Below are 25,951 nucleotides of genomic sequence, written 5' to 3' on the forward strand. Positions count from 1 at the left end.
AACATGCATACACACTCACGTTTACCCCTTCCACACTCCCCCTCCCTTCCACACGCCACAAACATTACTCCACACACACACACACCAAAATCACTTGCCTCGGGCACCCGCATCTCTCCTCCTTTGGCCCGGCCGCACCTGTCAGCCCCTGTGTGCACTCGGGGCTGACAGTTTGGTTTGGAGAAACCGCTTGAGCGGACTGAAGGCGGTCTTTCTAAATCGATTCTTTTCATTTTTTTAAAACAAAAAATTTGCTTCATACATATAAATCAAAATAACCTAAAATAACATCTATAATGTCCCCCTAAAAACAGTAGCCAGAACGATCTGCCCCTTATTACAACATATTGATCAGTTTCTCCTTCTACAGAGGCCTTTGGAATGCATGATAATTCTGGGGGAGGGTCAGAAACTAAAATTTGGCAACGGCCCCTTGCTAGATGTAATCCATCCTTTGGAAAATATGGCTCTGAACATACTGGAAACAGAACATATAACAAGTGCCTAATATTTGATAAATGGCTAATGGATTGGCGTCTTCGATCAATTAACAGAAGGACTCCGGATGATTGCCCGGGATCCCTCATGTTTGAGAGCCTTTGTGGGATTTCCACAATTAACTACATTAGTTTATCAGCCAATTACTGTTTTGCTATAGACCAATTTTGGGTAATACGCGAAACAAAAGAGGTGATGGCTGGAAGGTTTGAAATTCATCCTCACCACAGGCATTGCTATGGGCAACCGTCCAGACCATCGTTCTTTGCCTGCAAAGCAATTACAAAAGGGGAAAGACCATATGTAAATCAGGCTTAGTTCAACCTCAAAAGGGGGAGTCCAACCCGAACTCTGCATGAGACCACAAGCATCCCCCAAACATGTTTCGGCCTTGTTGGGCCTCTTCAGTGAGGAGTAGCTTGGGTCTCTAGGCCCAGCAGGCACGGGACCCATGCCTGGGCATACCCGTCTCACTCGGGGTGACATACGCAAAACAAAAGAGGTAATGGCTGGAAGGTTTGGAATGAATCCTAACCAATTCAGGGTAATAGCCAACCTATTTAGTTATCAGCAGCTAGTGAAATTATCAATCAAATAGCAACTGAATGAGAAGAGGGGTGACACTCTACCCTATTAGATGCAGCTTGAAACATCGGAAAACATAACTAATAGGTTTAAGTGGGCCTCACTAAATAAGCCACTCATACATGAAAAGATTGTGGGCTATAATCTTCGTCAGTTCATGGATAATGTTGATCCAGACATCATTTTATCCACATATACCAGCCTTCTCCCAAAGATTTCAGAAGCCTTTATGACAGCTAGTTCAATGAATAATACCAAAAGTAAGGAGAAGGGATGGTTTGATAAGCACCGTTGGGAAGCAAAAAAGGATCTGATGCAGTGCCTAAAAAAATAGACATCGAAACTAGAAATAATGGCGGCCAGAGCACTGTAGAAAAAGGCAGTCTCCAGATGTAAACTGGAGCTTGGTAATTTGGCCTCGTCAGATCTACAAGTAACCTTGAGAGATGTGGACCCCTTGCTCACTGGGCCTTAGAGAGGCTCAGCTTGACTTCACTGAGGAGGCCAAACAAGGCTGAAACGTGTGTCTGGGGCTGCTGATGGTGACACGTGTCTGGGGCTGCTGATGGTGACACGTGTCTGGGGATGCTGATGGTGACGCGTGTCTGGGGCTGCTGATGGTAACATGAGTCTGGGGCTGCTGATGGTGACACGTGTCTGGGGCTGCTGATGGTGACACGTGTCTGGGGCTGCTGATGGTGACGCGTGTCTGGGGCTGCTGATGGTGACACGTGTCTGGGGCTGCTGATGGTGATATGTGTCTGGGACTGCTGATGGTGACACGTGTCTGGGGCTGCTGATGGTGACACGTGTCTGGGTTGCTGATGGTGACACGTGTCTGTGGCTGCTGATGGTGACACGTGTCTGGGGTAGCTGATGGTGACACGTGTCTGGGGTAGCTGATGGTGACACATGTCTGTGGCTGCTGATGGTGACATGAGTCTGGGGCTGCTGATGGTGACACGTGTCTGGGGTAGCTGATGGTGACACGTGTCTGGGGCTGCTGATGGTGACGCGTGTCTGGGGCTGCTGATGGTTGACACGTGTCTGGGGTTGCTGATGGTGACACGTGTCGGGGGTTGCTGATGGTGACACGTGTCTGGGGCTGCTGATGGTGACACGTGTCTGGGGATGCTGATGGTGACATGTGTCTGGGGCTGCTGATGTTGACACGTGTCTGGGGCAGCTGATGGTGACACGTGTCTGGGGATGCTGATGGTGACACATGTCTGGCGATGCTGATGGTGACACGTGTCTGGGACTGCTGATGGTGACGCGTGTCTGGGGATGCTGATGGTGAGGCGTGTCTGGGGCTGCTGATGGTGACACGTGTCTGGGGCTGCTGATGGTGACACGTGTCTGGGGATGCTGATGGTGACACGTGTCTGGGGATGCTGATGGTGACGCGTGTCTGGGGCTGCTAATGGTGACGCGTGTCTGGGGCTGCTGATGGTGAGGCATGTCTGGGGTAGCTGATGGTGACACGTGTCTGGGGATGCTGATGGTGACACGTGTCTGGGATGCTGATGGTGACACGTGTCTGGGACTGCTGATGGTGACGCGTGTCTGGGGCTGCTGATGGTGACACGTGTCTGGGGCTGCTGATGATGAGGCGTGTCTGGGGCTGCTGATGGTACTCTTGTTCAGAGGAGAATCGTTTAGCATTCTGGTGCTGGACTGCCCATGAGGGCGGGACAAAGAGTGATATGAAAATGGATATTTCTCCTCTGTGAAGGGTGCCGTGAGCTAAAACGTGGCTATAGACCGTCCTGAGTGGAAGCAATTCCATAGAACAGGGTATTTGACCCATGCTCGTTCTCAGTAGAGGGGCTCCCACACTCCTTTTCTATAGAAAAAGATATTAACCCTACCAAAATCATTGCCTAATTATGTGGTGCATTCAGAACTGGGACAAGTATACTTAGAAGATGAATTAACATTGGGGACAGTTTTACATTGGCTATGATTATGGGCAAACCCCAAGACTGGACAACCCCAGTTTTTAATAAGCAACATTGTGTCTAAGAAAAGGTCAGCGGAAATACTGTAGTTAAGTTAAAGACGTCCAATCTATGTTCGCCAGAATGATCGCAGACACATATTATGCTAACTTGATTCACTTAACCCCCCAGGTCTCTACAGATTTCGCCTTGCACTTTCAATGCTTCATTCATGATACCAGGGAACATTAGAGTTGACAAAAATCGCACTTTTATTATAATTGTATGACACCAAGTCCAATATTATCTATTGTGGAGTAACCAGAGAGTGTTTTAATTGTTTAAAACTAGGCGCTGTTTTAGCAGCTACATCTGGTTTTGCAATACACTAAAAATGTATATATAATGTGCACTGATGAGACAGAAGACTTACTGAACTTTCTTTTTTTTGCCCGGCCTACTCCCACATTAGAGGGGAAATGGTATTACAGGTTTTAAGAGGTTCTGACTTCTCCCAATGTCATTCTGCACTTTATTTTTTATTAATAGCCGATACCTTGCTAAAAGCATGGCATTTGATATCCTACCTACGTCACGTCTGGAGGGTTCGGGCCTCTCACAACGTATTATTGTTTTTTGTATTTGAAAAGGCTTGTATTCTCCTATATATTGCCCATTGCTTACTGCGTCACATTATCATCCATTTTTTAAACATAAAAATGTATTTGTTCGCATGTGTGTTTATTTACTGTTTGGTTGTTTTATAGAATGTCCATATTCTGATTTTTTTTATGATTGATTGATTGAATCTGGCACCATTGCTCGATGCAAGCCGCCGTGCACCCCCGCGGCCACACTCCGGACACTGGACTGCCACCCTTCAGTCTTCCTGTGCCTAAAACCATCCACAACATCCAATCACCAACGCCCCTGTGCAACTTGCTGCTCGCCAACCGGCTGCACCTAACATTGCGCGGGTCTCCCCATCCCCCCCACCCCCCCCACATCCAGACAATAATGCAATTACTTTTTCCCATATTGACAGTCCAAACCTTACAGAGTAGCTTTGCCACAACTTGTACCATAAGGACAGTGCTTCCACACTCGCTCCCAGTGGTAGAAAAAGTAATCACACATAACACTTTCAACATATTGTCAATGACAGAATGAAACCTTGGCTCCCCCTTTATCACTCATTTGGCTTCTTTCTCTTCTCATTGTCAATGGGAGAGCAGGGTAATAGTAGCTTTATAAACCCAGACCTTAAGCCGTACCAGGCATTATGGGCCTTCAAACATCAGTGAGCACGTTCTTCAGGCCCATAATGCCTGGTAAATTGCCCAAACAAGGAGGTCTACAAAGCGATACCAGGCATTATAGGCCTAGTGACTAATCTGGACTATTCGCCCCTTCTCCCTAGAGGAGAGCCACCCATTTTGAGGCTAGAGAGCTGAGTCCACTAAGCAAGACCCTCCTTAGAGGTCTGGGCAAGTGGGAGCTCACTGGGAGGGACTCCCCTTTTGTGGACAAGGGTTTCCATTCTGATAAGGAACTCCCGGTCCTGAATACATTGTCTGCCTAGATGGGAATCGGAAAGGCTGTTATTAACCCTGTTTTGGATTCACCAAATAGTGTCATTTCTTCAATCTCTTTGGCTTCAGATAATGCTGGATCCTGCCTGAATTCCATAGTGAAAGAGAAATGGCACACCCTTTTTGTTTGTAATGATATACATAAAAAGACATGGTACCTTGAATGGAGAGGAGGGAATCCTACGCAGAGGCAAGCCTCTGACAGGAAGACGTCCATGATGGGTGGAGCCAAGCTAGACGGCTTAGCCTTCGGTTGCGTGGAGAGCAAATGAGATGCTCGCAAGACACTGTAAGGCTTATGTCCTGAATGGCAAAGAAGCCTGGGTCAACAAAGGGATGGGAACGATAAAGCAACTGTCTCACCTCGTCATGTGACCACACGGAAGACATGGTGGGCATGGGCCCCGTTAACTGACGCTGAGACCAGACTGCAGCAGAGAGACCAAATCCCTGAGCGCTGCACGAGAAATGAAATAGCTGCCGAGCAAAACAGCGGAAGGGAAGCAACGCTCCCGAAAGGTAATTCTGTGGAGAAGGGCAGAGAGTTTAATATCTGAGGCCACAAGTATTACGGCAGCCAGATAAACCCGAATAAAGACATAGCAATTCTATGAGAGGGCCAGAGGGCTTTGGGGTGCCCTTGGAAACTGAAATCCATTGACACTCAAGGCTGGAGGAGCCACAAGAGTTACTGGAGCCCAGAAACCTCGAACGGGCAGATGTCGTATTGAGGCTCTGCTAAAGCAATCCTGAGAGAGGGCTCGCAGACTTTGGGGAGTCCTAAAAACAAGAAACATAGTGAACAGAACTGGAAGGTGAGATAACCTGGAGGGCTCAAGTGATTGAAAACAGGGCAAGGACAGAGTCAAACACCAAGCGGTAAATGCTGGAGTTGTGTTGAGGAAACCTAGTCTTTACTGAGGAAAAGGAAACCGTATTTAGTATGTATATAGACATAAACACGTTGCATACAGAACCTGCACAGGGGCCGAGGACTGTACTTCAAGAAATTGATGAACTTTGAACGAACTCTTATAACCTTCTTATTGGGAAAGGGATCCAACTGTTGGGCCAGGTAGAAGCAACGGACAGAGGCTATTGCGCCGGCTTCCTTTTTTCTTACGTTTTCTTAAGTGTTAGGGCCAGTGAGCTGGACAGGATTTGGGCTAAGGACATTTGACAAGCACCATTCCTTTTAGTTTGTAAGGTAGGGAACTGCCCTCATAGTGGAAGGGCTAGTTAGGAGTTTTCTTTTTATTTTGAATAAACACCCTTGAACATGTCAGTACTTGGTCCAACTCCATTTTCTTGTCCGCCAAATTGTTTAAACATCATTCAACACGCTCTTCGGGCCGCCTACTGCTTGGTAAAGCACACAAGACAGAAGGTCTACAAGGTTTAATTAGAACCCTTAGAAGGTCAATTGTGCGCTCTCATCGGACAATCTGTGCGGCATACGAACCAGTATAGCATGCAGATTGCTCAATGCATCATCCCGCCACACACCAGAGCTAAAATGTATTCTTTGGGGCACTCACAGGCTCCATTTCGTTCACTCCAGCCTCATTTCTTCCTTAAGTGTGCAGCGCTGTTCTTCCATTTTACCCTCAGCCATTTTCCTCTGGCGTTGCTGCTTGGTCCATTACTCCTCGCTCCTCTTGCTGCATTCAGTGTTATCTGGCCTCCCTCGGGGACCCTCTCGCTCTCTAGTCTTTTTCTGCAGATGCCTTGAGGCCTAGTTCTCACCTTGCAGGATGACGCTCTTTCTCGTTACCCTGTTTAGGGATCACTGTCTTGAAAAGTGCGTATTTTATTTGTTCTCCCCCTCTCGCGAGGTATCACTGCTGTTTTTGATAAAATGGCAAATACCAAACCTGCCTTCAGAGTGCCAGGGTTACTAATTGTGGGCTGGGGTTCTTATAGCTTTGTAGACCTGGACCTTAGGCTAAACCGAGCGTTATGTTCCTTAAACCTTGTTAACGGCCTATGCTGCATTTGTGCCTTCAATTCGGATTTTGTCACCCCTAAACCCCAGTACGGCTGTGAATGTAGCACCTTGGAGCTTTAATTTGGCAACGTAGCAAGCCATGACTTCCATTTCCACCCGGGGAAGGGCGCTTAGCCAATCAGGTGGCTGGAAACACGGGTGGAAACTGACAGTGTTTGCCTGCATTCTCACAGCCACCCCATCCCCGGGTGCCACCATAATGCATTTGCCCCGTGCCCCTCCCCTACCCGTTTCACCCTGAACTCTCTTGACACCCTGCATCTCCCCTCCCGCATGGACTACCATCTGCCCGGGCGGTGGCCATGTTAGTTTTGTCAGGAGATTGGGCTCGCGCAATAGACATGGAGCTTCTCCCAGGCCCAGGGCCGGCCTTAAGGGCAGCAGCGCCCTGGCCGAATTGGTGCCACCCTTCGCCCCCCACTTGCCCCTGGTTAACAGGGGGCAGGGTGGAAGGGGGCAGTGCCAGGATGGGCCACACCCTTTTTTTTACCTCCTTGCTCTGGTGAGGAGGTTAAATAGGACACGTCGTGCCGTCTCCCACAACGGCAGCTCGGGGGAGCCCTTGAAAAACTCCCCTGAGCTGGCGTGGCAGGGGCTAAAGGCACCCTGGGGGGGGGGTGGCACCCCAGGAAGTCACCCGGCTCCCCCTCCCCCTAAGGCCTGCTCTGCTCAGGCCTACCTGTGCTCAAGCTGCCGAGCTGTTACTGACTCTGCACGCCCAAACGAACACTAGGGTGATGTCTTAAACATTCTGCCTGCCTTATCACTGCATAAAAATGCAAACGCAAATGAAAATCAGCTTGTGATATACAGCTGCCATCTGCCTGGAACACAATACAGCACAACTCTTTTCCAAAAATGCGGAATTTCATTTGACATTTTTTCTCAAATCTCTAAATGTTTACTTTGCATGTTTTCCCAAAATACGCAGAACACCACGTTCTGATTTCAAACAGAACCCTGCAGTGTGTACTGTAAACGTGAAAATAACTTGGCTGATTAATAATAATAAAAACGTGTCATTCATATAGCGCTACAAACCCTCAGGTATCTGAGCGCTGCTTTTTATTACCACCTCGGAAGGATGGAAGGCTGAGTTTGGCGCGGCCGGGATTCGAACATGCGTTAGTAGTCTCTGCACAGATGTCAACGCGAGCGCTCTCCTGGCTCTGCTATATCTATTGGACTGGCGTGGGATTAAAACCACCTCATGAGAGACCCCTCGTTCACCTGCCTGCTTTTGTCTTCCCCTCTCAAGGGGAACATTTGCTACAAATGGTTTGCGCCTAGAAACAACAGGTCCTTCCTGTGAACCCAAACGGACACACTTCCAATGTCCCGTGGACTGTTTTATAGACAGCAAGAAACATATCTGAAGTTTCTAGACTCCCTGTTTGGGTGATTTTGGCGGGTAGTCCGGACGACTTCCCACCCTGCCATCTTCGTCCGTTAGTTACAGCGGTTGTGGGAATTGAAAACCAGCCTTTGCATCCCTCCCACTGACGGGCCCCATAAAGAGCAGTCAAACAAGGGGCTTGGTTTCTGCCCCTGCCTTCGGCTGGCCTCCACCTGCCTGACACCGAGGCCCCTGCCTGCTGCGTCATTAGATGTGCTACCACAGCACTGTGTTTAGGGCCGTTTCTGTATCGGCTTTTCGAGACGTCGTTGTTGTCAATCTTCGCGGAGACGCGGGAAATCCTTTCAGCTCCCCACTGCGCCACAGCTGACGGTGTCAACGCTTCCTTAACCTTTTCTTTTCATTCCATGCACATCTCACTATTTAGAGGGGAGAAAACCCATTGATACTCGCGGCCCTTTCCAGAGGGAACGCTAATCCCAGTGATCCTGCAGCGGAGGGCATGGGAGGGTGAGTTGTGTGGAAAATAAATAACGTGGCTTTACTCCCTGAAGCAGAATCAAGACCTTGTGTAATGCTCTTAGCTTAGTAAGAGCAGTCAGCAGGAAAAAGAAAAGAAAGATTTGACTGATCTTTGTGAGGGGAATGCTCTCTTGAGCCTCTTTGTTTTACTTCGATGTGCAGTGTTTCCGTAGAGTGACCTTATAGATTCTATAGCTCCCTGGCCCAAACAAAGGTTGCATGCGCCTTCAGTACTGAAGAGTTCTGATATTAGTAATTATTAGAATTTTACCAAAAGACCCAGGTCTGGGAGCCCTTCGTCATCTGACGACGAGGTGCACTGTAGGGACTTGCAGTCCTCATTTGCGGGGGGCGGGTGGTATGCTAGCGCCGCATGTACCACGGTGCTTCACGGGAAAGACCAGAAAGCTTACGCTGTGGATGGGTTATCGCTTACAGTGTAGTGGCGACCTTTCGGGATAACATTGCAGCGTTTTTTGCATGCAGAAATGTTGGGAACCACTCCACCAGGCTGCAAGGAGAAAGGGGGGTGACCGCTTCCCTGAGTTCCAGAGCCTGTCCAGCCTTCTTAACCGGACATGATATATTTCCGGTTACTTGCTTCACTAAGATTCAGAATTAAAATTTTCATCTGAAAAGTGTCAGTACTTTAAAAAAAAATGTTATTAGCACTTGGTTTACAAAATCAAACCTTATAGCTACATACAACCATTATTAAAAGATACAAATTGGGCGGAAAAGTCTATATTGACATCTTAAAACACACTTTATCAGGGGTAAAACTACCCATAGATCTCCTTTTTTCGAATAATTCCACTTGAACTGCTACTTGCCACCCTCAAATAAATGTAGCTTTAATAACATATGCTTTGGCTTTACTAGCATTACATTTCCCAAACATAACTGTTTACGCAAGACTCCCTACAAGAGGCGGTCACCTGTGCAGTGTTATGACATGGTCTTGTGTGGAAGGCCGCATAACTGCACTGGGTGCAACAGAATGGATGCAGGGGAAACGCATTGAAGCCATCATGCTTTGTGTGGTTATGTATTGGGTTTATTGTAGAGAAACCCGACCTGGGAAGCAACAAAGGCCCTGAGACAAGGGATACGGCGATATGATTCAATAATGGGGATCCTATTAGAAGGCCACATATAATCCATGGGGTACGGATAGACTATGCAAATGGCGGCGAGGGTGTCAGTCCTTATTTATTTATTTGCATTTTTAAAGCGCTCACACAGCCTGGGGGAATGGTGGCGCTGTTACAGAATTTATTGTTGTTGTCTTAGTTGCATTTTATAACGCACTTAAATACCCAGGGGTTTCTAAACACCCACCCAGGGATCGAACCTGTGGTGCTTCCTGTTGCCTTGCTTCCAAGGTGAGCTCGTTGCCACTGAGCTATCGGATATGGCAGCCAAATTATCATCCTTAAAGCAGGAATGGCCTCTTTTAGGGGTGGCAAATGCCACTTTTACACGTGGGAGCAAAATACACGTTAGACTGGGAGAAAAAAAATCACTATTTCAAATATTCTTACCGAAACCTAAATACTGAGATTTGCCTCTTACTAAAGAAGCAATCAATCATTCAGATGGTGAAAGCTTCATTTGAATAATGTATGCTCATTATACTAACAGCTATAAGAATGGGAAGTGGGTGCGTTTTAAGCGGCCATTTGCATACATCTACATGGAGCGACGGGTAAGAGGGGCGAGAGTGAATGGAGAGCGCTGGGAGGCTGGGCTGGCCTCCTCGGATGCAGCAAGGGGAGGCAGGCGAGAGTCCCGGACATCCCGCGCGAATATCTAACGAGCCGGAAGAAGACTCGCTCATCCCTGGAACAAACGATGGATTTCACCTCATTCCGCGGCGGGAAAGTGCTCGGTGAGCCGGAGTGTTCAGGCGGGGGCAGGCACGCGAGTGCCTTGAAATACACGGGTCTGTGGGCGGGCGAGAATGGAGGGATTCGGGGCACGTGGGAAGGCTTAGATAAGCGATGCAATCAAACGATGAGTCTTTCGGCAGGTGCCACGTGTAGGTCTTGGAAGTAGAGAGACATGTTTCACGCGCTCAGGCAGGAAACCCAATGTAAAAAAGATTGGACTTTTAGAGGGTGCCCTTCAAATATAACATGCCCTAGTGTTTTTGTTCATACATTTAATTGAATTTTAAGATAAGAAACAGAAAATGTGTGACAGGATACTAGTGATAAATTTGTGCCACAGCACCTTCAGGTTCTGCCCTGGGGGTGCAAGCGCCCGAAGGAAAAAACAAGTTCCATTTGGACTTTAACACAGATTGCCTTTCCTGGGAGGTGCCAAGCCCTGGAGCACCCGTGTACTCGCCACCTCTGGCCGGAGCATGTACGTAAAAATGAGAGAAAAGAAACGATTCTTGTGGCCCCCTTTCACAGAACTTCGAGCCAGTAACAGAGGCTACAGTGTTCAGTGAACATTTCTATAGCAATCAGTAGTCAAAAGTTGGAACAAGTTCTTAAATGGTTAGGCACGTGTTAAAGACTCAGAAACGCTTGTTAACTCACTCAGCAGTTAAGAGCTCAAAAATCACAGTGAGGGTCCCAACAGAAAGGCAGATTCTGGTAAATATGTTGTAGTGTGGAACAGTGGGTTAATTCCCCTGCCCCAGAGATGTGTGTGTATCCTTAAAGGACCAGCTTTGAATTGAGGTGAGTTGTGTGGCGCTTTAACCCGCCCACAGTGGCTAAAACACAGGGCCAATAGTGGAGCTATGGCTGCACTTGTTCACACAGTTTCGAAATGGAAGACTACAGACGCAAAACAAGTGAATGTCATTGCAGTTGAAAGTTAAGCGGCCTACCTTTTCAGCAGCGCTGTCACTCGTCCTGTTTACACGGGCTGAGCGTGTAGAGATAGCAGCTGCAGTAACTATTGTTCAGAATTGCTCTCTTAAGGCCAAAGAGTAGGATCTAGCCTGGTAGCAACATTAGGATGAGATTCTGCTCTGGAAATCCTAGTCTCTAGGACCAGAGGTATTTCCAGGGATGAGGGGTGAGTAAGATTGCAGCAAAAAGTAAGTTACACTCATAAGCACCATTGTTTCTAATGCCATAGGCGGCATTCAAGGGAGCGCAGATGATGGCCTTAATGCAGACTCATCTGATACTGGAACTCTTTGTAGCCTTTCCCATCATCATCCATGAAATATCCCTAGACTACTTGTGGCTGGCTGGCCAGCTCTTGACAAGAGCCATGCATGATGCCAGGTCTTCTAGAGCGGGAGATCCCAGAAGTTACAACCAGAGACTTTCTATTTTGGTGCCACAGTTGTCAGGATTCCCTCACTGTCCCAAATTATACTCAAGATCAATACTGGACATCACCAGTACAGGTTACCAGGGTCCACCAAGCCAATGGTTGCCCATCATTGATGATAAGCAGTTACACCTCCAAGATGTTCAGAAAACACACCAGACTGCACCGACTACCTAAACAAATGCTTCAACACATTCAAAAACAGGAATCATTTCATCAGATTTTTTTCCCATTGAATGGCAATGTGGGAATCTAGTTGTTGGAATTCCAGAGTCCGAAAATTGACCATTACATCAGAGTGTACCTTTGTCTGATCCTTGATAGTTAAAAATGATTACCCCGAAATGATCCGTTGCTGTCCCTCATTTCCTGATTTGCACTGTAGTTAATGCTCATTAAGGTTAACCACCATATCCTGATTTTCACTGTACTTAACACTCATTAAGGGTCAACACATAACTACTATTTTGTTGCATCCGAGCGAAGGGGTACCCACTTACTCCCTGCATCCACATCATTCCTCTACCTTCCCCACCCAGTGGCATGTTGTTGTCCTTGTGTGCCTCGGGTCTACTTCTCACCACCACCTCACCCTTAAGTGTGGTGGCACACACAATCGCCTGATCCACCGGCACCTCGTTCCTAAATCACTCTTCTTAATAGTGGATTAGGAATCATGCCAGAGGCGTAGCCAGGATTGTCTAACAAGTGGGGCCTGAAGCTAATGTAGTTGGGCCCACCTTAGTGGCATTAACATCTGTAAATGCCATTGCAGTGCTGCTGAGTGGGTATTTATAGAGTTTGGGTGGGCTTTGACTGCTCAGGCCCTACTGTGGCTGCCTCTGAATCCCTCTCAGTACACTTGGAGTGTGCAGGTGTCAATGTTGCTGTGCACAGAGTCCAGCCAGAATTTTCAAGCGCATGCAAGATATAAAATCAAAGAAATACAAGTAGCTGATAATGGGCTCTCGTGCAATGATGAGCAATATTTATTAATTAATATATGTATTAAATTTTGTTATAAACTGCGCGTATTAAATTTTGTTATAAACTGCGCCACATGCCCAGAGGCCTCAATATCGATGCTCTATTGCAATCAAAATCCAAACCAGTCAGTTGTTATGTTACTTGGCATTTATATAGCGCTCTATATATCATTGGTATGACCTCAAAGCGCTGGTAGGTTGAACGCCCTCGGGAACCATAGTTCTGGTTAGTTCTAGAGATAGTTTTGTAGGGTGCGTGGGTGCACCGGATATGTGAGAACAATTGTCGAACATATTGGAAGAACTGAACACTAATTTGGATCAGTTTAAATCAGAAATTGAAACTAAAAAAATTAGAACATTCCGAAGGGACACCATAGATTATAAACTTGATATTGTTTACTAGTGGAAGGACTACTATAATAAAAGGAATCCACAACAATTCCCTACAAGACCAAGAAGAGCCTCCATTTCACAAACATCATCATCAGAAGCCTCCGTACCAGAAACTGAAGAGGAAGCTCGTTTTAGAAATCAACAATCTCATCAAGTAGAAGGGGGAGAAAGTTCCAGAAGTGTGGCTGGTCCAAGTTCAAGTTCTTTTTTAGACAAACGAAAACCAGAAGATCCAAAAAGAAAAAATCCAACACGTCAAGTCAATCTTCTTCAAAAGAAAATCTAGTTATCAACATTTCATCATACCCCCTGAGTGCATTGGAATTAAAGTCTTTACAAAAGGGTTTGTCGTTTGTTCCGACATACACTAGCAGTCTCTTGAAAGAAAAAATTGATTTCTTCAGGCTTACAAGAAAAATTATATTGAAATTGTTTTTCGCTAGTACAGAATGGACAGAATCTACGGAACCTTTGAAATATTTGGAAATTCCACCGAAGAGCTTATTTACACCCCATACACAGAATCATATACTGGACGTATTCCAGAAACAAACTTTAAGAGATCTCAAGGGAAAATCCTTTAATCGTAAGAACAACAGGGGTCATTTTTCTAAACGTGAAAATCAAGTATTGAACAAATTATGGCAAAATGAGGAAATTATATTGAAACCAGCGAACAAGGGCAGTGCCCTAGTCACAATGGATCGATTGAAGTACAAATCTGAAGTGGAACGACAATTACAAGATCAAGACACATATTTGTAAGTGCTATCGGACCCTACGGACCGTGTAAGAACTCTCATCAGGGAATTTCTGGACGAGGCAGAAGCACATGATTGGATCTCGGCAAAAACTAAAACATTCTTGACTAAACATCATCCAATAATGCTGGTTCTGTATATATTACCTAAACTGCATAAGAGTTTGTCTGACCCACCAGGAAGACCGATAATTGCTGCAACTGATAGTCTCCTTGAACCATTAGCCCAATACATAGACAAAGCCATTCAACCATTAGTACAAAGAACAACATTGTATCTCAAAGAAACTACAGACTTTTTACTGAAGGTAAAAGATCTTGACTTTGATGCAACCAGGGACATCTTATTCACTATGGATGTCTGTAGTTTGTATAGTAACATCACACAAGAAGCAGGCCTAGAAGCAATGGAGTGGTTGCTACTATCTTCACAGGATTGTAGCGCAAATCATTTATGCATATTAAGTCTGTTGAAGATAGTTCTAAATATCAACTTCTTTCGCTTTGAAGACAGATACTTCATACAAATCTCGGGCACTTCCATGGGGGCAGTCATGGCACCCGGATATGCCAATACTTACATGGCATACCGTGAACAAACATGCATACTAAACAAAATAGAATACCAGGTCCATCTGAGAAGCTTTTTTCGTTACTTCGATGATATCTTCGGCATTCGGCATTTGGAGAGGTTTCTGGAATTCTTTACATACATGAATCAAATGGCACCAAGAATCAAATTTACAACTCAAGTCAATAAGAACCGTATTCAGTTTTTGGATGTAGAAGTGTATATTAAAGCAAATCGCGTACACACTACAATATATAACAAGCCAACTGACAGAAATAGCATCCTGATGGCATCAAGTTTCCATCCACACATGACTATTCAAAGCATACCTTACAACCAATTTTTTTGTTACAGGAGAATAATTTTGGAACCATTGGAATTCGAGAACCAAACAAAGAATTTACAAGAGAAATGTCTTCAAAGAGGATACTCACAAGAACAGTTATCCACAGCCTTGATGAAAACCTCAACTATTTCAAGAGCTCAAACTCTTGAACAATCTGTCAAAACGAGTTCGGAATCACTTGTTTAGGTTACTACTTACTCTCAAAAGAGTTATAAAATCAAACAAATTATAAAAAGAAATTGGCAGATGCTGAAAATTGACCTGTTACTGGCCCAACTGTTTGCAACCGAACCTACGTTTACATACAGAAAAAGTAAATGCATTAAAGACTTTGTTGTGAAAGCAGATATCTACCACCTTTATCCTGTGCAAGTCCGTTTAAAGGGACTTTACCATGCAACAACTGCTAGCACTGTCACAACGTGATTAGAAGCACCAGTATTAATCATCCCTATTTGGGCAAAATAATTCCATTAAAACACACAAGTACCTGTGACACAAGTAATGTTATCTATGGCATTACATGTCTATGCAGTATATTTTATGTGGGTCTCACAACAAGGAAGGTCAAGCTGAGGTGGACTGAGCACAAATATAACATCAGATTGTATTCAGTCCACGCACCAGTGGCACAACATTTCAATACTTTCTATCACACCATAGCACAAATGAATTTTGTGATTTTGGAACTAGTGAAATGCCCAAAGAGAGGAGGTGACATCAAATTGTTACTACGACAGAAAGAGATTGAGTGGATTGAAAAATTGGACTCATTAGAGCCAAAAGGGATGAACAATGACTTTGACTTATCTTGTTACATTTGAATTTTAATTGTATGTTTTCTATGGCCTCCTCCTTTTCCAACTCTGATTTCTAACAATATATATAATGGATTTAATAGTATTCTGTACAGTGTCTTTTAGTGGAGGAATCGTGTTCATGTAATGATTCACATTTTTTTTTAAGCTAATATATTTTTACTCGAAGGTTAACTATATCCCTTTATGAACACCTATGGCACTAATGGCAACAGGACTTAATGATGGCTAATTTTGCTTTCCAATCCTTACAACTCATACTAACAACACTGAACATATATGGGCCTCATTACACGGAAGGCGGTGAGCCATGGCGGTAAAATACCGGCACCGCCTTGGCGGAAAGGGGATTTACCGCCCCATTCCAAGGTTGGTGGGGCGGTAAATCCCCCTTCCGCCATTGCCCTTCCCTATTCCTATTTCTGCCCCATAGGGCTCTATGGGAATGGGGAAGGCGCTAATTACGGCACCGCAATTTTGCGGTGCCGTAATTAGCTCTGAGGTCCCTTAGCGGGTTGGTTTTTAACGCCTGCAAAAAGCAGGCGTTAAAGCACCAACCCGCTAAGGGACCTCGTAGTAAGGCGGTACTGGTTAACGGTCACCGTTACCATTAACGGTGGCCGTTAACCATTACCGCCTTCCGAGTAATGAGGCCCTATAGTGTTATAATTTGCCACAGGAACCTATTATGTTTGCCACATAGTGATCTATTGCAAATCACATAAAGAATGCTGATACAATTTTATTTAGCAGTTTAGCTCTTAACCAATGATATTACAGCAATGTAATCATGTGACCGCAGCGTAGTGAATTCATTGCGCGTTTACACACAATTTTAGTTTTACTTGATTAATGACATCTCTCATCTAAATCGATTTGTGATATCATAACACATCAGAGAACAGGCCTGATAATACCTACCGTCCCGTGAACACGGGCTTCCACAGAGTAAAACGATATACACATACAATCCGGCAACTTGCGATCACGTGATCAGCTGACGATCACGTGACCATATACATAACTAGATTTAAATGCAATGCGGTACTGGAGGCTGTATCAGCAGCCGCGTTCCCGTTCCCGCTCCCGCATCGCGTTCTATGATAATGGCAGACAGGTAGGCAAATCTATTTTAAAGATGAATCTCTGGTGAAGTGTTGGGTTATACTTTGAGGTATGTGCTTCATTATTTGCTGAAACACTGTATTGATTGGGGCGTTCACTTACGCTTTTCAGATCAGGCATGTAATCTAAACAGCCTTTTTGGGATCAAATATGGCAGCTGTAATTTCATGGACATATGATTGGGGACAATATAAAAGGAAGTTACCCTTGCAATACATCCTTGCCATTTTTTGCTTGAAAGGAGAAGACTCACCTTTGTCCATAAAGGTTAGTCAAATTAGTCTGTTTCCATTACATGTGCAAAGGTGCTCACAGGGATAAATGAATGTAGTAGTTACTTTGTCTTTTGATATTTTTCTAGATACTGAAGAAATGCAATCAATTTCTACACCTGAATAAGGGCTCAGGGAACCCTGATACGTGTAGTGTGATGTCATGATTGTATAAACAGATTGTTATATACTTATGTGAAGTAGCAAGACATCCAGATTCACTTTTCTTGATGTACTATTTTGGACTTCTTTAGCTTACTTTGTCAGTTTTCTTTTAAAAATTCTTACTATTTTTGAAATCACTTCCATTGTACAATCCCATTGAAAAATAAAGGAATACAATTATTTTGAATAATGAAATTGATTATGTTTTCTATTTTTTGTTGAAATGAAATTGATTATGAACACGGGATAAAACAGTTGATTTACAGTATACACAGTGTGTTGTGGACCTTATTTAAATATAAGGGATTCTAACAAAAGTGTGCAGGAAGAGAATTGGTTCTCGATCAGAGTTACCAGGATTTTACCTCAGTGGTTTCTAAGGGAATAAGGTTGCACCGGATAAGTGTGCAGCTGATGTAATTGCCAGGTGGTAGCTGCAGCCCAGCATTAGGTGTGGTGCTGGAGCTATCAGTTGTATGTGTGCAGTCTGGTGGGTGGACATCTAGACTGGGCCCTGGCTGAGTTAGGCCTGATGGACCCATATTTGAGCAACTAGGCCGGAATGTGCTCGGCTAGCTGCATTTTATTAGGGTGATGAGGTGTTCATTGGGTCATATTCGTATGTGAGGAGAGAAAGAGGATCCAAGATTGGAACACTCCTGTCCCCTGTACACTGTCTAAATCCACCCTTATGGCGGTTAGTCAACAACTTTGAAAATCTCAGGCAAGTTTTTCATTAATGCAAAATTTCAGTATCTTGATTCAATCACGAGTAAGGTTCAAGCAAAGTTTCTAAAACAAAAGCATTTAATCATGGAGAAATATATAAGCAGAAATGCATCCAAGTGTCCAGTGCCTATGGACGACGCGCTTCGAGGTAGTTCCTCTTCTTCAAAGGCCTAATAGGACTGTTGATAGGTGTCATACACAGAGAAAGAAAAACATAATGTCTTCTGTTAATATCCATCCTAGGATGTTTGATACAATATGATAAAAACAATCTCTTAACATCATGGTGAGAATAACTACATCTATCAACCAATCAGTGGATAGGCATATTTCCAAGCAATGTCTTGAGAATTACATAGGTACCTTACATTAGAGATAAATGTACATTTTAACTGTCCAACGTCTACCAATGTATGTAAATAACAGTTCGTTAGTTGGATTATATAAATTGGTTGCAGAAAAAAATGAATTGCATAAAAAAATGAAAAACAGTGAGTTGCAACAGATCAATCCAGTACTACTGTGAGTATCAAAGACGCTAAAGAGTGCCAGGTGAGGATTTAACACTCAGACTTGATCAACAGTAGCTAGTAAGTGTAATAATCATCAGGTGACATACAGATGCAAAGTGAATCAAGGGTCTAGGCGGGTAAAAATGGTAATGAAGTAGGTATCTGAGAAACTGAACCATATGTAATGCAGACTAAATAAGTAAACCCAATATGTTTATAGGTCTGAAAGCACTCACCATCTGGTGTAGTGTCTCCATCTAAAGGTGCAGAGCTGCTCCCATATGATTCGCAGAAGGTAAGATAATGGATGATTCGAATGTCTGGAAATTGAGCACCAATCAAACAAGTACTATATAAATAATAATGATGCTATCTTTATATTAGAGCATTGTGTAAAACCGGGATCACATAGTCAGTAGAGTCGTCAGAGTAATAAAACGGTGGGAAAAAAAATAAATATATATATATATACCCACTCACCCTGATCCGCTCACAGCACAGCCGATGGTGAAAGCAAGAGGTAAGGTGCGGCGAACAGTTAAGCGGACATGTAGATACTGGGTCCCTACAGTTAAAATTTGTTTTTGTATAATGCGGTCAGTGTAGTAACTGGCGCTGATGGCAATATCTTCACAATTAAAGCGGTACAGTGTAACAAGAACAGAAATGTACCTTAAAGGACTACGAGCCACGCATAATCCAAGAATTCTCAAAGGGACACCATGTATGTAACAAGGGAAATGGCAGTCAATGACAGCAAGGCGTTCCACAGTTGGGGAACTCGAACTTTGCTACTGAAAAGTAGAAAGAAACTACGTGTTAAACGATCGCGTATGTTAGAAAGCCTGCTATGAGTGTCTAACATCTAAACATTGTACATGGTGACTAAATCCCCTAGATGGATCTATACCTGTGAGGTAAAGAATGCATTCGGTCAGCTCAGTGTCCGTAACTAAGGGAACCAAAGGCTGAATGTAGCAAAAGCGCCATCTTATGTAAGTTCAAAGAACTATCGGCCATATTGAAAGAGAGAAGGGATAAGACTGCTGAAGGTATCAAGTGTGGCATCCATCTTGAAGTGAATTAGAAAGTGGAGAGATAACTTGCAGAGTAGTGCGGAGAGAATATAGACATGATTATCACGAACCATGCACTGTCCATTTTGATAGAAAAACTGAAGTGAGCAGGTGTGAGGCTATTCAGTAAAATTACAAGCAAAAATACATATTACTGGAACATACTTCATTCTACTTCATATTTCTGCAGTACAATCTGTACATCAATTATTTGAAAAGTACTAATGGAAATGCGGGACATATGTTCTGAACATGAACTTCTGCTATCTTTACAATCCCTGCCAAATTCAGGTTACCCTCGGGTTCCTCCTGGAAGGTTGGATCGGTTCTCGATTCTGGTGCCACAGGTAATTATATTGACACCCAATATGCCCAGGAGAAGGTCATAGCTATTGTCCCTAAAGCCCAACCTGAACTCGTCAACACAGTTGACGGGACTACTTTACTCTCCGGGTTGGTAACCGAACAAATGGTGGAGCTGTACATGACCACTGACACGGGCCACATGGAACTATTTGCTTTGATGTAATAGTGGCACCACAATTCAAGGTTATCCTCGGGTTACTGTGGTTGGTTCTACATAATCCCAGTATAGATTGGCAGTCAGGGATGTGACTTTCTGTTCCAGCTATTGTGAGTCTCTTTGGGTTCAGAACACACACTGGCCAATCCATGTCACCCGTTGCTGGGTGTCACTCCCACCGTCGGTGCGGTCATGGCCACGCTCTTGCCAAAGGCTTATGAGGCCTATAGGGACGTTTTTGATGCCAAGGGGGCAGAGGAATTACTGCCACATAGACCCTATGATTGTCCCATAGATTTAATACCTGGTACAAAGATCCCATCGGGTTGGGTCTATTCCTTAACTGTGAAGGAGGATGTCCTCTTAAAGGAATACATCGATAAGTCATTGAAGACATGTTTCATTCACCCCTTACGGCCCCCAGCGGCTACCCCTATGTTTTTCATTCCTAAGGAAGAGGGGGATTTACGACCCTGTATCGATTACCACACCTTGAACGTGGTCAGAATAAGAAACCAGTACCCAATAGCATTGATTTCGGTCCTTCTTTATCAGTTGGGTTCCTCAGTAATTTTCACAAAGCTGGACCTCTGGGAGGCCTACAATTTGGTTGGGATTCGTCAAGGGGATGAGTGGAAGACGGTAAGGTTTGTATGAATACTGCATAATGCAGTTTGAGGTTTGCAATGCCCCTGCAACGATCCAACACTTCATCAATGATGTTTTCCATGACATGCTCGATCTTCTCATTGTGGTATATCTCAATGATATCTTGATCTATTCCCGGTCTCTTGAATCTCATGTACAACACGTTTCAGCTGTGTTACAATGCTTTGGTGAGAATTGTTTGTATGCTAAACTGGAGAAATGTATATTTCAAGCCTCTTGTGTAGAGTTCCTAGGATATGATATTACAAGTAAGGGCGTTCGTATGAGCGACACCAAAGTAAAAGCAGTGTTGGAGTGGTCTGTCCCAAATGATCTGAAAGCCCTTCAGTCATTCTTGGGATTCTCCAACTTTTATAGGAGATTCATACAATCCTTTTCTGAGATCGTCGCCACATTGACTGCTTTAACAAGTAGTAAGACGCCTTTTGTGGGGAACGCGCTTTTGATGCCTTAAAAGAGGCCTTTTTACGACAGCTCCAGTACTCCAACATCCAGACCAAGCCCTTCTGTTTGTGGTGGAGGCAGTCGCCTCAGACATTGCTCTCGGTGCGGTGTTGTCCATTCATGTAGGGATTCTGGGCAATTGCATCCAGTAGCATTCCACTTCCATAAGCTAACCCCTTACGAAAGGAACTATACAGTTACAGAGAAATAATTACTTTCAGTTCGGGACGCCTTTTTGGTCTGGCGTCATCATCTGTTGGGCACTTCTACACCTGTACAGGTGTTTGCAGATCACCAGAATCTTTTGGCACTGCAGTCCATGAAAGTCACCATGGCCCGTCATGCCTACTGGCATGAGTTTTTTTCCATGTACCATTTTGTTATCACCTATCACCCAGGTTCCCTCCATTCTAAGGCTGATGCGTTATCACATATTCATGGTTCTCCCGCTCAACGCTCAGCAGAAGAGGTGCTCTACCTCACCGGGTTGTCTTTGGGTGTGTCTTACAGCCTTTCATGGAATGCGCACTCCAGAATTGGGTTTGATTAAAACCACCTGAACTCTCAGAGTACAACATGGATGTCATCCATGGTTTACACTATGTACAAGGCCGTTTTTATCTCACGGATACTAAGACGTGCCATACAGGCTTCCAGTGGTGCCACGACTCTAAGGTCGCTGCACACCCGGGTCAGAAGAAAACCAGTCATCTACTAAAACGATGGTGCTGGTGGCCAACCCTGCACGAAAACATCATATTTTATCTGGCTTTCTCTGCAGTTTGTGCACAAAGCAAATGATCCCGTGCCAAGCCGGTGGGTCTTCTCCATCCATTATTCATTCCTGACGAACCATGGATGATGATATCAATGGATTTTATTGTTGAACTCCCTGCTATATGTGGTTATGAAACAGTTTGGGTTGTCATTGACTACTTTATGAATATGGCGTAATTCATTACATGCGGTGGCCTACCCATATCACCTCTCTTGGCAGATCTTTTTTTACGGAATGTCTTCAGGTGTTTTGGTTTAGCCAACATCATGATTAGTGACAGGGGGTCCCAATTCACCTCTCGTTTCTGGAGGGCCCTTTCCGGTTCTTTGGGTATTGATGATAGATACTCCAGAGCATATCATCCTCAGATGGATGGTCAGACGGAGCGTTTGAATGTGACACTAGAACAATATGTTTGCTGTCTCATCCTCCAGTACCAGGATTCTTGGTGATGGCAGAATTCACCTACAACAATTCCCTCCATTCTTCCATGGGTTCATCCCTGTTTTTTGCGTTATATGGCCACCCCCCATGTTCTCTTCCCCTCCAACCCATGCCATAAAGGGACAGTCCGGTCGCTTTTATTCAGGATTTGATTAGACTGTGCAATGACATCAAATAACACCTGCTTCTTGCACAGGCTAGTGCTAATGTTGCAGCTGATAACCATCGGTCCCCTGCTCCGAGCTATCAAGTGGGCATGAAGGTATGGTTATCGACTAAGCATTTGCAGATGCCAGGGTGAAAGACGTTTTTACCTCGTTTCATTGGGCCTTATCCAGTCACGGAGCTCATCAACCCTGTGGTGGTTTGTTTGGATCTCCCGGTCCGTTGGAAGATCCATCTCGTCCTTCATGTTTCCCTGGTGAAACCTTTTCTCCTTTCTACGTGCATGGCAGCGTGTCCTCATCCAGTCTTTGTGCTGGGGAATGATGAATGCGAGGTCAGTCAGATACTCGACACCAAGGTCCGCCGGGGGGTGCGCCTCTATCTAATGGATTGGAAGGGTTTCGGTCCAGAAGATCCGACTTGGGAACCCGCAGGGAATGTGCACACTCCAAGACTGTTTTCTCAGTCCTGGTCCTCCCAGAGGGTGGGGGCTTCTTTTGGGGAGGATGCTGTCATGAACCGTGTCATGAACTGTGGTCTCAAACATGGCGTTAAACACGGTGTCAGGACTTCATATTGCATATTTGGAGTTAAGAAGAAGAAAGGCAACCTAAGCATGAAGAAAGGCAAACTAAGCTGTATGAAAACATGCCACAGTCATACGTTATGCTCCAGACAGCGTCTTGCATATGCCCCACATCGGGTCTTTGTTACAGGACATTCCCGAATGCTGGAGCATTGGAGGTTGCCTTGGAGATGCTGGCAGCCTCTCCTTGGAACACGTCTCTCGGTGCGACTCAACCGAGTCACGTGACTCATGGCATTTAAATGTCTTTCAGTCTCGCCACGGTGCTTCTGATTCGCATTACGGCAGCTCATTTCCTCGCGTTCATTGAGTCAGTGCTACGGTATTGAAATCTTGCTTTGTCCTTGGATCTGCTCACGTCTGACCCTTATTGCTGTCTGAATTCCCAGTTACCGACTACTGCTTTGAATCTCGACTTCCTTCTGCCTCACGACTCTGCTTTTTTTGTATACACCTGTGCATGACTCGGACATTTTTGTTTTGTTTCCTTTCGGAATTCTACTTGCTGTTCTTGCCCCATTACCTGCACGGACTAGAGACTTCCTATGGTGCGTCCATTTGGGCAGTCTAGGCGTCCGTGTGCTGTCGGGTTCCAGTGGCCCGTGGGGACTAGAGACTGGTGCCACCTTAGTCCCAGGTGTCCTCATGCCGGCGGTGTAGGGGTTCCTGCTCTGGATTATTGCAGTGGACTCTTGCATACTGGAGAAAGAACATTCAGACTTGTGTTCTCCACACCCTGGAACTGCGGTAAGCTCTGTTCACTGTTCTTTCCTTTTCTTATCTATTTATTCACTGCTAACAGTGTTCTGAGACCTAATTTACCACGTTTATCCTAGGGCTGACCTTGTCTAAATCTGAAGACCTTAGACATTGCATGTTCGCTAACGGAAATTGCCATCAGTTTAGTTTTGTTTGACACTGCTCCACAGTTGTTGGTTGTGTTTACCTCGTGTACTGACACTGTACTCTCTGTCTTCTGCAGCCTGCGGTCGTCGTCTGGTGTTCCATCTTCCAGTTAATAGACCCCTTTGTGTGTTCCTTTATGTTTGGCCACTCAAAAGGGTACATTACCAGGAAGAATTTGTCGGCTTCTCTACATGTTCAACGGTCAAGAGCACACAAATTCTGACACAGAAGAGGTGGTGGCTCATACAGTGGAGCTGTATTGGCCACACAACTGCAAGACATCCTCCCAGCTCAAGAATGCTATTTGGACAGAAATAAGGGACAAGGTGGCAGTTGTGGGTAATTTCTCACAGGACAGGGATGACATACAGGAGCGCTGGAACAACCTAAAACCAGGGTGCAGATGCTCGTCGCCTACCAGCATAGGGACATAGCAGCCACAGGTGGAGGAACTGTGGCACCCACTGCAGCTCACACCGTGGGACTAGAGGGTGAAAATCATCCTCCACATGGTGGGCCTGGAGGGCATGGATACGGCAGAAGTAGGAGCCAGCAGCCAGGAAGACCCTGAATGATGGGCCCCATAAACAACAACTACAATGGAATGGCAACAGACACACTTGCAGTCACCAAGCAGAAATTCACCCAGCCATGCAGAAGCAACACATGAAACACCTCAGGACAGTAAATCAGTGGGCATGGTAGGTGTGAAACCCCTAAAAGGTACACCATTTACAAGGAGGTGGCCCTCATGTAGGACATACCCAACAACCATGGTATTGAAAGTATCATGGACTGTCACTCATTCACAGCGTATATCTCCACCACCTTGTGCCAACACGTTCAGCAACCATGTAAGAAGCCATCCACTGAAGATTTGCCACACACTGAACATATCAAACAAATGCAACAGCTGCAGAGGCCTGTGTCAAACCCCCAGGAGGTGCAATAGCACAGTAGCAGTAATGCCTCTGTGCACAGTGCTTCCCACCTACTGTCACACCAACACTCCCATAGCTAGCAGGGCATCCTTCATGTGACAGGAGAAGAGGATATGCATACAACAACGGGTCGGGCCTACATTGGCACACATTCCCTTGCCCAACCATCAGGTACATGACACCACAGTCAAGGCAAGTCACACATACTGATCACTTGACATTCACACTTAATCATGAGGACACTAATCCATCACACTGTCTGTCACATGAAGAAATCCACCATGGGGTGGAATGTCACTTTGACCCCATTGTACATTGCATTGACTGCATGAGAGCACACACTACACACCCTACAACCTTCCAACAAGGGTAATGATGCACTGTTTTCTGTCTCCCAACAGGCACACAAGATACCCAGGTCCCTATGGAGGGCACCAGTGGGCCCGGCACACCTGGACCTCTAAGTGCAAGGAAGGGAGCAAGCTATGCCACACCCAGAAAGGAGATTCCCCAGAAGGAGACCTCCAGGATGCCCCAGTCCAAGGGATCACCCCCCCCTGCACGGACACTCGCCCATGCAGTCTTTTCCCTCCCCCTCGTCCTTTTACCATTCCTGCCATTGGCACCCTACGGAGGACACAGAATTACTGCCAGATGATGACAAGGTGCATGACGAGCGGGCATCTGGTAGCCAGCGAAGGCACCTCCATCTCTCTCCAAGGACAGTGCTACAATACACCATGGATGACATCTGGGAGAGGCTCACACAGATGGAGTGGCGGCAAAACCAGATGGAGCGCATGGCCTGGGAGCAACAGTCTGACGCCCAGGCAATCCATGATGCAGTGCTCCGTGCCACCTGGTGGGTTGCTAGTGACCTGAACTGACTGTGTTGTCGTGATTCTGCAGGAACTGCTAGTGCAAGCCTCGTGAGCCG

The sequence above is a fragment of the Ambystoma mexicanum genome, chromosome 14, assembly GCF_040938575.1.
Source record: "Ambystoma mexicanum isolate Mex_15411 chromosome 14, UKY_AmexF1_1, whole genome shotgun sequence".
Lineage (NCBI taxonomy): Eukaryota > Metazoa > Chordata > Amphibia > Caudata > Ambystomatidae > Ambystoma > Ambystoma mexicanum.